A 15,347-nucleotide genomic window follows, 5' to 3' on the forward strand; every position below is an offset into this window, starting at 1 on the left:
AAAAATTCTTTAAAATCCCCGTTTATTGGTCTAAGGGTCATGGAGAAAATCTGTAAAAATCTATCCCTTCGCCTTAGGGTCCTCAGAAAAAATTCTTTTAAAATCACTTATCATTCGCCTTAGGTCCTTTGAGAAAAAATTCTTTAAAAATCCCGTTTATTGGCCCTTGAGATCCTTGAGAAAAAATTCTTTAAAAATCCACGTTTATTGGCCTTGAGATCCTGAGAAAAAATTCTTTAAAATCCACGTTTATTGGCCCTTGAGATCCTTGAGAAAAAATTCTTTAAAATCCACGTTTATTGGCCTTGAGATCCTTGAGAAAAATTCTTTAAAATCCACGTTTATTGGCCTTGAGATCCTTGAGAAAAAATTCTTTAAAATCCACGTTTATTGGCCTTGAGATCCTTGAGAAAAAATTCTTTAAAAATCCACGTTTATTGGCCTTGAGATCCTTGAGAAAAAATTCTTTAAAAATCCACGTTTATTGGCCTTGAGATCCTTGAGAAAAAATTCTTTAAAAATCCACGTTTATTGGCCTTGAGATCCTTGAGAAAAAATTCTTTAAAAATCCACGTTATTGGCCTTGAGATCCTTGAGAAAAAATTCTTTAAAATCCACGTTTATTGGCCTTGAGATCCTTGAGAAAAAATTCTTTAAAAATCCACGTTTATTGGCCTTGAGATCCTTGAGAAAAAATTCTTTAAAAATCCACGTTATTGGCCTTGAGATCCTTGAGAAAAAATTCTTTAAAAATCCACGTTTATTGGCCTTGAGATCCTTGAGAAAAAATTCTTTAAAAATCCACGTTTATTGGCCTTGAGATCCTTGAGAAAAAATTCTTTTAAAAATCCACGTTTATTGGCCTTGAGATCCTTGAGAAAAAATTCTTTAAAAATCCACGTTTATTGGCCTTGAGATCCTTGAGAAAAAATTCTTTAAAAATCCACGTTATTGGCCTTGAGATCCTTGAGAAAAAATTCTTTAAAAATCCACGTTTATTGGCCTTGAGATCCTTGAGAAAAAATTCTTAAAAATCCAGGTTTATTGGCCTTGAGATCCTTGAGAAAAAATTCTTTAAAAATCCACGTTTATTGGCCTTGAGATCCTTGAGAAAAAATTCTTTAAAAAATCCACGTTTATTGGCCTTGAGATCCTTGAGAAAAAATTCTTTAAAAATCCACGTTTATTGGCCTTGAGATCCTTGAGAAAAAATTCTTTAAAAATCCACGTTTATTGGGCTATAGGTCCTTGAGAAAAAATTCTTTAAAAATCCACGTTTATTGGCCTTGGGATCCTTGAGAAAAAAATTCTTCAAAATCAGTTTTTATTTGTCTATAGGTCCTGGAGAAATTCTAAAAATTCTAAGCCATGAAAAAATCCTTTTGGGTTTTGATTTTTTTTTTTCCAAAATCTTAATTTTTATTGAAAAATTTCATAAAGCAACTCATAATTCCATCCCAAATCTTTTGATAGTCATTTGTAGCTTCCAACCTAAGTTGAGGATGACGATGGACGAGGATAGCTTCCCTGTAGGACAAAAGGGGAGGGTAAATTAAATATTTCCATTCAAAAACTTCCGCAAATATTTTCATACCCATCCAGTTCTTCTGGCTTGCGAGTAACCGACTAAGGCAATAAGACCAACAATAATGGCTTCGAACTTCATGATGTTTTCGATTTGAAATAATTTTGAAAAAATATTGAATTTGTCTTTTATAAACATGTTTTGGAATTGCAATAGTTCTCCTAGCCGTGCTGTGGAATTAATTAAGAAATTTTATGGGATCATTAAAAAATTAGCATTGCAATTTTTCTAGACACTGGCTACGGGTTCCGGCACATAAAAGCTAAATGGAAAACTTCATGGAATCGAAACTATTCGAAATTTAACACCATGAAGTGTCTAGCAATTTGTGTCGGACTACTGGTTTTGGCTGGTTTCTCGGAGGCTGGATTCATGAGTGGTTGGGTAGGTGTTATTATATATTGTTAAAAAAAAATATTAAAATTATTAACACTAATTTTTCTTGCAGAAAACATATCCACGCATTTGATAAAATATTCTATAGGAACATGGTAGGGAGAGAAAAATATGCGATGACAACTTTTTGTGTAAAAATTTAATAAAACTTAAAATTTAAAATAAAAAAAAATTTAAAAATCCACGCTTAGGTAGACTTTGGTAAAAATATTTCTAAAAAAATCTATGCCTATGTAGACTTTGGAAAAATATTTTTAAAAAAATCCACGCCTATGTAGACTTTGGAAAAAATATTTTTTGAAAATCCACGCCTAGTTAGGCTTTGGAAAAAAATATTTTTTAAAAATTCACGCCTATGTAGACTTTGGAAAAAATATTTTTTGAAAATCCACGCCTATGGAGACTTTATAAAAAATATTTTTTAAAAATTCACGCCTATGGAGACTTTATAAAAAATATTTTTAAAAAATCCACGCTTATGTTGACTTTGGAAAATAATATTTTTAAAAAATCTACGACTATTTGATCTTTGGAAAATATATTTTGAAAAAATCCACGCCTAAGAGACTTAAAAAAATATTTTTCAAAAATCCACGTCTAAGAGACTTAAAAAATATATTTTTAAAAAATCCAGGCTTATGTTGACTTTGGAAAATAATATTTTTAAAAAATCTATGACTATTTGATCTTTGGAAAATACATTTTGAAAAAAATCCATGCCTAGGAGACTTAAAAAAAATATTTTTAAAAATCTACGCCTATATTGGCCTTGGAAAAAATATTTTTAATAAATCCACGCCTATATTGGCCTTGGAAAAAATATTTTTAATAAATCCACGCCTATATTGGCCTTGGAAAAAAATATTTTAAAAAAATCCGCGTCTACATTGGCCTTCGAAAAAATATTTTTAAAAAATCCACTCCTATATTGGCCTTGGAAAAAATATTTCTAAAAAATCCACGACTATTTCGTCTTTGGAAATATAGTTGTAATTATTTCTTCTTCAAAAAAAAAAAAAAAAACATTCCCAAAAATATTTTTAGTCAAACCAAAAGTTTATTTGAAATCCATAAAAATTAAAAATTCCAGACAATTTAATCTTCTTCTCAAAATCCGACTACTTTCCATGGGTTCCTCCTTGTTTGTACATTTTCTGAAATAAACACATAAAATGTTAATAAAAATAGCTTCCTCTCAAAAACAAAGCTACTATACCGGTTCAGCAGCTACGGGGTTTGAGTATAGGACTAAGCCAATCAGAGCAACTAGAATTGGTACAAACGTCATGTTGAAATTAATTATAGTTTTCAATATCTCTTCAGCAGTGCCTTTTTATATCAAGTTTTCTTCTTTTAAATACCAGTTGTCATGGAGAACGTTCAACGATAGTTTACGCTTTCCTACACAAGTTGTTTGGAGTGTCTCGGTGAATTAATTAGTGAAATTGAAAACATATACTTTTTTCCAAGGTCTACATAGGCGTGGATTTTTTAAAAATATTTTTTCCAAGGTCTACATAGGCGTGGATTTTTTAAGAATATTTTTTCAAAAGTCTACATAGGCGTGGATTTTTTAAAAATATTTTTTCCAAAGTCGACATAGGCGCAGATTTTTTAAAAATATTTTTTATTAAAAGTCTATATAGGCGTGGATTTTATAAAAATATTTTTTCCAAAGTCGACATAGGCGTGGTTTTTTTTAAAAATATTTTTTCCATAGTCTATTTTTTTCTAAGGTCTACATAGGCGTGGATTTTTTAAAAATATTTTTTTCCATAGTCTATTTTTTTCTAAGGTCTACATAGGCGTGGATTTTTTAAAAATATTTTTTTCCAAGGTCTACAAGAAGCGTGAATTTTTTAAAAATATTTTTTCCAAGATCTACATCGGCTTTGATTTTTTAAAAATGTTTATTCCAAGGTCTACAAGAGGCGTGGATTTTTTAAATATATTTTTTCTAATGTCTACATAGGCGTGGATTTTTTTAAAATATTTTTCTAAGGTCTACATAGGCGTGGATTTTTTAGAAATATATTTTTCAAGGTCTATATTCTACAAGAGGCGTGAATTTTTTAAATATATTTTTTCTAATGTCTACATAGGCGTGAATTTTTTTAAAATATTTTTCTAAGGTCTACATAGGCGTGGATTATTTAGAAATATTTTTTTCAAGGTCTACAAGAGGCGTGAATTTTTTAAAAATATTTTTTCTAAGATTTACATCGGCGTGGATTTTTTAAAAATATTTTTTCCAAAGGCTAAATAGGCATGGATTTTTTTAAAATATTTTTTCCAAACGCTTAATAAGCGTGGAATTTTTAAAAAAATATTTATTCCAAAGTCTTTATAGGCGTGGATTTTTTAAAAATATTTTTTCCAAAGGCTAATTTGGCATGGATTTTTTTAAAATATTTTTTCCAAACGCTTAATAAGCGTGGAATTTTTAAAAAAATATTTATTCCAAGGTCTACATAGGCGTGGATTTTTTTTAAATATTTTTTCCAAAGACTAAATAGGCGTGGATTTTTTTAAAATATTTTTTCCAAAGGCTAAATAGGCATGGATTTTTTTAAAATATTTTTTCCAAACGCTTAATAGCGTGGAATTTTTAAAAAAAATATTTATTCCAAGGTCTACTTAGGCGTGGATTTTTTAAAAATATTTTTTTCAAAGTCTACTTAGCCTTGGATTTTTTATAAATATTTTTTCCAAAGTCTACATAGGAGTGGATTTTTTATATATTTTTTTTCTCATTTTTTCCCCAAGGCTTATAAAATTAAAAAAAAAATATTCAATTAATTTTTTTTAATTTAAATTTTATTTTTACAAAACAAGTATACTGGCATATTTCTTTACTCGGCTTCATATTCCTATCCAGGAGGACCCTTAACTAAATTCGGTGGAATATTTTCGGCTAAAAAAATTACAATTTATCAAATTTATATATTTTTGAAATCATATGTAATATAACACCTACCTTCCTTCTAAATAGTCCGGCCTCAGATAGCCCAGTCAAAACCAGTAGTCCGACACAAATTGCTAGAAAATTCATGATGTTCTATTTCAAATGAGTTTGGAAATATTCATTTACCTTTTATGTGCCTGAACCCATGACAGATTTCTAGAAAATGTTCAATACTAATTTTTTAATGATCCCATAAAATTTACTAATTAATTCCGCAGCACGTCTAGGAGAACTTTATTAGAATATTGCAATTCCAAAACAGGTTTATAAAAGACAAACCATTTTTTTTTAAATTATTTCAAATTGAAAGCATCATGAATTTCGCATCCATAATTGTTGGTCTAATTGCCTTAGTCGGTTATTCGCAAGCCAGAAGAACTGGATGGGTATGAAAATATTTGTGGAACATTTTGAATGAAAATATTTAATTTACTTCCACCTTTTACACTTCAGGGAAGCTATCCTCGTCCATCGTCATCCTCAACCTAAATGGGAAACTACAAGAGTCTAGCAAAAAAATTCAATAAAAAAATAGTTTGAAATAAAAAATTAAAACATAAAACTTTAACTTTTAAAATAGGTGTGGATTTTTAAAAATATTTTCCAAGGCCAATATAGGCGTGGATTTTTTAAAAATATTTTCCAAGGCCAATATAGGCGTGGATTTTTTAAAAATATTTTCCAAGGCCAATATAGGCGTGGATTTTTTAAAAATATTTTCCAAGGCCAATATAGGCGTGGATTTTTTAAAAATATTTTCCAAGGCCAATATAGGCGTGGATTTTTTAAAAATATTTTCCAAGGCTAATATAGGCGTGGATTTTTAAAAATATTCTCCAAGGCCAATATAGGCGTGGATTTTTTAAAAATATTTTCCAAGGCCAATATAGGCGTGGATTTTTTAAAAATATTTTCCAAGGCCAATATAGGCGAGGATTTTTTAAAAATATTTTCCAAGGCCAATATAGGCGTGGATTTTTTAAAAATATTTTCCAAGGCCAATATAGGCGTGGATTTTTAAAAATATTTTTGTCCATGGCCATTATTGGCGTGGATTTTTTAAAAATATTTTTGTCCATGGCCATTATTGGCGTGGATTTTTTAAAAATATTTTTGTCCATGGCCATTATTGGCGTGGATTTTTTAAAAATATTTTTTTCAAGCCCAATATATGCATGGATTTTTTTCCATAGGCCAAATAGGCGTGGATTTTTTTAAAAATATTTTTTCCATTGACCAAACAGACGTGGATTTTTTAAAAATATTTTTTCCATTGACCAAACGGACGTGGATTTTTTTAAAAATATTTTTTCCATTGACCAAACAGACGTGGATTTTTTAAAAATATTTTTTCCATTGACCAAACGGACGTGGATTTTTTTAAAAATATTTTTTCCATTGACCAAACACCAATATAGGCGTGGATTTTTTTTAAAAATATTTTTCCAAGGCCAAAATCGGCGTGGATTTTTTAAAAATATTTTTTCCAAGGCCAAAATAGGCGTGGATTTATTAAAAATATTTTTTCCAAGGGCAATATAGGCGTGGATTTTTTAAAAATATTTTTTCCAAGACCAAAATCGGCGTGGATTTTTTAAAAATATTTTTTCCAAGGCCAAAATAGGCGTGGATTTATTAAAAATATTTTTTCTAAGACCAATATAGGCGTCGATTTTTTATTTTAGTATTTTTGTCTTTGTTTTCATATTTTTATTTGAATATTCTTTATTGAAATTTTTAATTTCTAGGGAACGCCATAGACGCCCCTTCAGTCTTGAGAGTTCCACGGGAAACTATCCAAGTGAGACAATAGTTGGAATGATGCTGGGTAAATGATAAGTTGTTATAGGTGGACCATACTGTTCAGAAAAAATAATAAATTAATTTAAAATATAAAAATGAAGCACTCCATTTCAAAAAAAAAATCTACTGACAGGTAAGGCTGATGCTATATCTGTGTTGGAAGCTATGGCCACAACAGCCATAAAAATTGAAAAAAATTTCATAACTAAGAAAAAATTAGCTCCTTTACAATTTCCTACCGTATGTTTTATACAGTTTCTATGGGGATATGGTCTATTTGTTAAAGTTTAAAATGTTTATTAAATTGAGAAGGCATGTGGGGTATTTAATTAGGGAATAGGTGTGAATATTATTAAAAAATAGAATAAATAAGTAATATAAATATTCTAAGTCATGTTTCAAAAATGTCATAGGCGGCGTATACGTTGTGACAGTATTTATACGCTACATGGTACTAACGTGATTCTGGATGTAGACTTTGGAAAAATATTTAAAAAAACCCACGTCAATATTGGCCTAAGAAAAAATATTTTTAAAAAACCCACGCCCATATTGGCCTTGAAAAAAATATTTTTAAAAAATCCACGCCTATGTTGGCCTTGGAAAAAATATTTTAAAAAATCCACGTCAATATTGGCCTAAGAAAAAATATTTTACAAAAATCCTCGCCTATATTGGCCTTGGAAAGAATATTTTTAAAAAATCCACGCCTATATTGGCCTTGGAAAAAATATTTTTAAAAAATCCACGTCAATATTGGCCTAAGAAAAAATATTTTACAAAAATCCTCGCCTATATTGGCCTTGGAAAAAATATTTTTAAAAAGTGCACGCCCATATTGGCCTTGGAAAAAATGTTTTTAAAAAATCCAGGCCAAAAATACTTTTAAAAAATCCAAGCTAATATTGGGTTTGGAAAAAATATTTTTAAAAAATCCACGCCTATATTGGCCTTGGAAAAAATATTTTTAAAAAATCCACGCCTATATTGGCCTTGGAAAAAATATTTTTAAAAAATCCACGCCTATATTGGCCTTAGAAAAAATATTTTTAAAAAATCCACGCCTATATTGGCCTTGGAAAAAATATTTTTAAAAAATCCACGCCTATATTGGCCTTGGAAAAAATATTTTTAAAAAATCCACGCCTATATTGGCCTTGGAAAAAATATTTTTAAAAAATCCACGCCTATATTGGCCTTGAAAAAAATATTTTTTAAAAATCCTCGCCTATATTGGCCTTGGAAAAAATATTTTTAAAAAATCCACGCCTATATTGGCCTTGGAAAAAATATTTTTAAAAAATCCACGCCTATATTGGCCTTGGAAAAAATATTTTTAAAAAATCCACGCCTATATTGGCCTTGGAAAAATTTTTTTTTAAAAAATCCACGCCTATATTGGCCTTGGAAAAAATATTTTTAAAAAATCCTCGCATATATTGGCCTTGGAAAAAATATTTTTAAAAAATCCACGCCTATATTGGCCTTGAAAAAAATATTTTTAAAAAATCCTCGCCTATATTGGCCTTGGAAAAAATATTTTTAAAAAATCCACGCCTATATTGGCCTTGGAAAAAATATTTTTAAAAAGTCAATGCCAATATCGGCCTTGGAAAAATATTTTTAAAATATCCTCGCTTATATTGGCCTTGGAAAAAATATTTTTAAAAAATCCACGCCTATATTGACCTTGAAAAAAATATTTTTAAAAAATCCACGCCTATATTGGCCTTGGAAAAAATATTTTTAAAAAATCCACGCCTATATTGGCCTTGGAAAAATATTTTTAAAAAATCCACGCCTATATTGGCCTTGGAAAAAATATTTTTAAAAAATCCACGCCTATATTGGCCTTGGAAAAAATATTTTTAAAAAATCCTCGCCTATATTGGCCTTGAAAAAAATATTTTTAAAAAATCCACGCCTATATTGGCCTTGAAAAAAATATTTTTAAAAAATCCACGCCTATATTGGCCTTGGAAAAATATTTTTAAAAAATCCACGCCTATATTGGCCTTGGAAAAAATATTTTTAAAAAATCCACGCCTATATTGGCCTTGGAAAAAATATTTTTAAAAAATCCACGCCTATATTGGCCTTGGAAAAAATATTTTTAAAAAATCCACGCCTATATTGGCCTTGGAAAAAATATTTTTAAAAAATCCACGCCTATATTGGCCTTGGAAAAAATATTTTTAAAAAATCCACGCCTATATTGGCCTTGGAAAAAATATTTTTAAAAAATCCACGCCTATATTGGCCTTGGAAAAAATATTTTTAAAAAATCCACGCCTATATTGGCCTTGGAAAAAATATTTTTAAAAAATCCACGCCTATATTGGCCTTGGAAAAATATTTTTAAAAAATCCACGCCTATATTGGCCTTGGAAAAAATATTTTTAAAAAATCCACGCCTATATTGGCCTTGGAAAAAATATTTTTAAAAAATCCACGCCTATATTGGCCTTGGAAAAAATATTTTTAAAAAATCCACGCCTATATTGGCCTTGGAAAAAATATTTTTAAAAAATCCACGCCTATATTGGCCTTGGAAAAAATATTTTTAAAAAATCCACGCCTATATTGGCCTTGGAAAAAATATTTTTAAAAAATCCACGCCTATATTGGCCTTGGAAAAAATATTTTTAAAAAATCCACGCCTATATTGGCCTTGGAAAAAATATTTTTAAAAAATCCACGCCTATATTGGCCTTGGAAAAAATATTTTTAAAAAATCCACGCCTATATTGGCCTTGGAAAAAATATTTTTAAAAAATCCACGCCTATATTGGCCTTGGAAAAATATTTTTAAAAAATCCAAGCCTATATTGGCCTTGGAAAAAATATTTTTAAAAAATCCACGCCTATATTGGCCTTGGAAAAAATATTTTTAAAAAATCCACGCCTATATTGGCCTTGGAAAAAATATTTTTAATAAATCCACGCTTATATTGGCCTTGGAAAAAATATTTTTAAAAAATCCACGCCAATATTGTCCTTCGAAAAAAAAATATTTTTAAAAAATCCAAGCCTATGTAAATTTTGAAAAAAAATATTTTTAAAAAATCCACGCCTGACTTTGGAAAAAAATATTTTTAAAAAACCCAAGCCTATGTAGACTTTGAAAAAATTATTTTTAAAAAATCCACGCCTATGTAGGCTTTGAAAAAAAAAATTTTTTAAATCCACGCCTATATTGGCATTGGAAAAAATATTTTTAAAAAATGTTTTACAAATATTTTCCAGTGCAAAAATTAGCGTGAATTTTTTACAAATATTTTTTCCAAAGCCTATGTAATCGTGAGTTTTTAAAAATATTTTTCCAAGGCTCAATTATAGATGTGGACCTTTAAAAAATATTTTTTTTTAAGTCTACATTTTTCAACGTGGCGTATACTATAAGTCCAGAGGTACCAGAGGTACTTGTTTTTAATATTTTTAAGAAAGACTTATTCCTATCCCACAATGTTTGGCTGGAGTATTATTTCACAATCAAATTTAATGGCATATTTGTCCACCCTGAAAATGTCCTGCTTCTGAAAAAGGGGGAATTTCTGGTAATGAAAAAAAAAACAAACAACAAATCCAATCGTAAAAAATGAAATATTTATCCCTTAAATCAACAGACACAGATATGCCAATGCTTTTAGCCAAATTTAGCATACATTTAGGCATTTTTATGTTGACAATTTGTGGCATATTTTTGGGCGAAACTGCAGAATATTTTCACGAATTTCCATGTCATTTTAGCCAAGTTCTCTTTTTAGGATGGGCTTCATGCCAGCATCATCATCCTTAGCTTGTCCAAATTTGTATTTCTATTTAAAAAATTGCACGGAAGAATAATTCTTGAAATTGAATCAGTATTTACTTACCATGTCAAAAATTATAGACCACAAAAATAAAATAAGATTTTGATCGCAGATATTATTTTTTGAGAACATACTCACGTCTTTGGAAACACTACTTTCAATTAAAAAAAAAATAAAATAAAATATTTTTTAAAAAATAATTTTTCCAAAGTCTACGTAGGCGTGGATTTTTTAAAAATATTTTTTCCAAAGCCAATATAGGCTTTGATTTATTAAAAATATTTTTTCCAAGGCCAAATAGGCGTTTATTTATTGAAAATATTTTTTCCAAGGCCAATATAGGCGTGGATTTTTTAAAAATATTTTTCCAAGGCCAATATAGGCGTGGATTTGTTAAAAATATTTTTTCCAAGGCCAATATAGGCGTGGATTTGTTAAAAATATTTTTCCAAGGCCTATATAGGCGTGGATTTATTAAAAATATTTTTCCAGGCCAATATAGGCGTGGATTTTTTAAAAATATTTTTTCCAAGGCAAATGTAGGCGTGGATTTTTTAAAAATATTTTTTCCAAGGTCTACATAGGCGTGGATTTTTTAAAAATATTTTTTCCAAGGTCTACATAGGCGTGGATTTTTTAAAAATATTTTTTCCCAGGTCTACATAGGCGTGGATTTTTTAAAAATATTTTTTCCAAGGTCTACATAGGCGTGGATTTTTTAAAAATATTTTTTCCAAGGTCTACATAGGCGTGGATTTTTTAAAAATATTTTTTTCGAAAGTCTACCTAGGCGTGGATTTTTAAAAAAAAAATTTTCCAAGGTCAATATAGGCGTGGATTTTTAAAAAAAAAATTTTCCAAGGTCAATATAGGCGTGGATTTTCTAAAAATATTTTTCCAAAGTCTACCTAGGCGTGGATTTTTTAAAAATATTTTTTTCGAAAGTCTACCTAGGCGTGGATTTTTTAAAAAAAAATTTTCCAAGGTCAATATAGGCGTGGATTTTTTAAAAATATTTTTTCCAAGGCCAATATAGGCGTGGATTTTTTAAAAATATTTTTTCCAAGGCCAATATAGGCGTGGATTTTTTAAAAATATTTTTTCCAAGGCCAATATAGGCGTGGATTTTTTAAAAATATTTTTTCCAAGGCCAATATAGGCGTGGATTTTTTAAAAATATTTTTTCCAAAGTCTACCTAGGCGTGGATTGTTTAAAAATATTTTTTCCAAGGCCAATATAGGCGTGGATTTTTTAAAAATATTTTTTCCAAAGTCTACCTAGGCGTGGATTTATTAAAAAATATTTTTTCCAAGGCCAATATAGGCGTGGATTTTTTAAAAATATTTTTTCCAAAGTCTACCTAGGCGTGGATTTATTAAAAAATATTTTTTCCAAAGCGCAAATTTTTTAGCCATATTTTTTCGCATCTTTTAAAAATTTCTAAATCTTGGAGAACCTAAATCCCGGATTTTTCAAATTTTTAAGTCGAAAAAATTTTAGTTTTCGAACATTTATTTAATATCCACAAAATTCAATTTCTTTTATACAAATTCTGAAATTAAAATTTATTTTATTAGATTTCTTTCTATTGTAAGCATTTTTGGGTACAAACCGGATCGCCGGCAGCTGGATTCCAAAATACGACAAAGCCTATAAGGCTCATTAAAATTTCCATAAACTTCATCTTAGCTTGCTATTCGGAGTTCTAGGAGAGAGAACGTGTAAACTCTTTCGGACGATTAAGGCAAAATCCTCCCGTCTACGAGGGAAGAGTATGCTCTTGCATTAATGAGAGCTTCACCAGTGGAATGCAAACCATTACAAACTTCATTATTTTTCAATTAGGTGCAATCACGTAGAATCCGATCTTAAAATAGAATCCAAAACTGGTTTGAAAAAATATTTTGGATTAAAAATTTTTTAAAAAGCCACGCCTATTAAAATTCTTAAAAAAGCCACGCCTATTAAAATTCTTAAAAAAGCCACGCCTATTAAAATTCTTAAAAAAGCCACGCCTATTAAAATTCTTAAAAAAGCCACGCCTATTAAAATTCTTAAAATAGCCACGCCTATTAAAATTCTTAAAAAAGCCACGCCTATTAAAATTCTTAAAAAAGCCACGCCTATTAAAATTCTTAAAAAAGCCACGCCTATTAAAATTCTTAAAAAAGCCACGCCTATTAAAATTCTTAAAAAAGCCACGCCTATTAAAATTCTTAAAAAAGCCACGCCTATTAAAATTCTTAAAAAGCCACGCCTATTAAAATTCTTAAAAAAGCCACGCCTATTAAAATTCTTAAAAAGCCACGCCTATTAAAATTCTTAAAAAAGCCACGCCTATTAAAATTCTTAAAAAAGCCACGCCTATTAAAATTCTTAAAAAAGCCACGCCTATTAAAATTCTTAAAAAAGCCACGCCTATTAAAATTCTTAAAAAAGCCACGCCTGTTAAAATTCTTAAAAAATCCACGCCTATAAAAATTCTTAAAAAATCCACGCCTATTAAAAATTCTTAAAAAAATACACGCCTATAAAAATTCTTAAAAAAAATCCACGCCTATTAAAAATTCTTAAAAAAATCCACGCCTATTAAAAGTTTTTAAAAAAATCCACGCCTATTAAAAATTCTTAAAAAAATCCACGCCTATTAAAAGTTTTTAAAAAAATCCACGGCTATTAAAAATTCTTAAAAAAATCCACGTCTATTAAAAATTCTTAAAAAAATCCACGTCTATTAAAAATTCTTAAAAAAATCCACGCCTATTAAAAATTCTTAAAAAAATCCACGCCTATTAAAAATTCTTACAAAAAATCCACGCCTATTAAAAACTCTTAAAAAAATCCACGTCTATTAAAAATTCTTAAAAAAATCCACGCCTATTAAAAATTCTTAAAAAAATCCACGCCTATTAAAAATTCTTAAAAAAATTCACGCCTATAAAAATTCTTAAAAAAATCCACGCCTATTAAAAATTCTTAAAAAAATCCACGCCTATTAAAAATTCTCAAAAAAATCCACGCCTATTAAAAATTCTTAAAAAAAAACCACGCCTATTAAAAATTCTTAAAAAAATCCACGCCTATTAAAAATTCTTAAAAAAATCCACGCCTATTAAAAATTCTTAAAAAAATCCACGCCTATTAAAAATTCTTAAAAAACTCCACGCCTATTAAAAATTCTTAAAAAAATCCACGCCTATTAAAAATTCTTAAAAAAATCCACGCCTATTAAAAATTCTTAAAAAAATCCACGCCTATTAAAATTCTTAAAAAACTCCACGCCTATTAAAAATTCTTAAAAAAATCCACGCCTATTAAAAATTCTTAAAAAAATCCACGCCTATTAAAAATTCTTAAAAAAATCCACGCCTATTAAAAATTCTTAAAAAAATCCACGCCTATTAAAAATTCTTAAAAAATCCACGCCTATTAAAAATTCTTAAAAAAATCCACGCCTATTAAAAATTCTTAAAAAACTCCACGCCTATTAAAAATTCTTAAAAAAATCCACGCCTATTAAAAATTCTTAAAAAAATCCACGCCTATTAAAAATTCTTAAAAAAAATCCACGCCTATTGAAAATTCTTAAAAAAATCCACGCCTATTAAAAATTCTTAAAAAACTCCACGCCTATTAAAAATTCTTAAAAAAATCCACGCCTATTAAAAATTCTTAAAAAACTCCACGCCTATTAAAAATTCTTAAAAAATCCACGCCTATTAAAAATTCTTAAAAAAATCCACGCCTATTAAAAATTCTTAAAAAAATCCACGCCTATTAAAAATTCTTAAAAACTCCACGCCTATTAAAAATTCTTAAAAAAATCCACGCCTATTAAAAATTCTTAAAAAAATCCACGCCTATTAAAAATTCTTAAAAAAAATCCACGCCTATTAAAAATTCTTAAAAAAATCCACGCCTATTAAAAATTCTTAAAAAAATCCACGCCTATTAAAAATTCTTAAAAAAGCCACGCCTATTAAAATTCTTAAAAAAGCCACGCCTATTAAAATTTTTTAAAAAATCCACGGCTATTAAAAATTCTTAGAAAATCCACGACCATATGCCCTCAGGGCGCATAAGTGTTGCCAGAAAGTATACACCACCACGAACTATCCTCAAATCGAGCATTTCCAGCAGAGGCAATAAAATAAATGCTCATGTGTGCGTATGAGTGTTGACATACATCATACGCCACAACTAACTCCGAGATATACAGGGTTCTTGAGCTTTTGAAAAGAACTCCGTTCTTGGCATTTTTAGGAACGTTAAAGCAGACCTGAATTTAGGTATTGGAAGAACTTTATGAAGATTGAAAGTCTTGGAATTTTTTTTAAGGAATTCATGGAGGGTCCAAAAAACGCTAACCTCTATGTTTTCTGAAAAAGTATTAAAAACACATGAATTTTTATAAAATAATCACTGGGAAATTCTCGGAGGTCTGAATTAAAAAAAATAATAAAAAATGACAAATTTCTAAAAGATTTAATGACATTAATGTTATATGCCCTCAGGGCGTATAAGTGTTGTCGTGAAGTATACGCCAGCACTAACTCTCCTCAAATCGAGGGTTTACGGCATTCTTTAAGAACTCGAACAATATTTCCTCAAACACTTTTTAAAATAACTTCTTTCTAGGAATTTTTAAGGAAAGTTGAAGAAGACCGGGCCGGTGGAATTTGAAGAAATTTATACAGACTCTAACTTGGGGATTTTTTTAATTCGTGGAGGGCCCAAGATGACGATTTCTGAGTATTTTTGAAATAGGCATTCATCAGAGAATTT

The 15,347-nt window shown here is 29.0% G+C and overlaps 1 protein-coding gene and 2 long non-coding RNA genes across 6 annotated transcripts in view; 1 reads left to right on the forward strand and 2 right to left on the reverse strand.

The window, feature by feature from the left end:
- The window catches only part of LOC101899509 (centrosomal protein of 104 kDa), a 285,464-nt gene that overhangs the window by 184,414 nt on the left and 85,703 nt on the right, over positions 1-15,347 (reverse strand). The window lies entirely within an intron of this gene.
- Positions 3,017-3,402, reverse strand: LOC109614171 (uncharacterized). Its single transcript, XR_002195415.2, has 2 exons — positions 3,198-3,402; positions 3,017-3,135 (listed from the first exon to the last, which is right to left on the reverse strand). It is a non-coding gene; the product is annotated as an uncharacterized LOC109614171 (long non-coding RNA).
- LOC109614170 (uncharacterized) lies at positions 5,246-5,467 on the forward strand. Its single transcript, XR_002195414.2, has 2 exons — positions 5,246-5,332; positions 5,400-5,467. It is a non-coding gene; the product is annotated as an uncharacterized LOC109614170 (long non-coding RNA).

This window comes from Musca domestica, unplaced genomic scaffold, assembly GCF_030504385.1.
Source record: "Musca domestica strain aabys unplaced genomic scaffold, Musca_domestica.polishedcontigs.V.1.1 62, whole genome shotgun sequence".
In the NCBI taxonomy this organism is placed as follows: Eukaryota; Metazoa; Arthropoda; class Insecta; order Diptera; family Muscidae; genus Musca; species Musca domestica.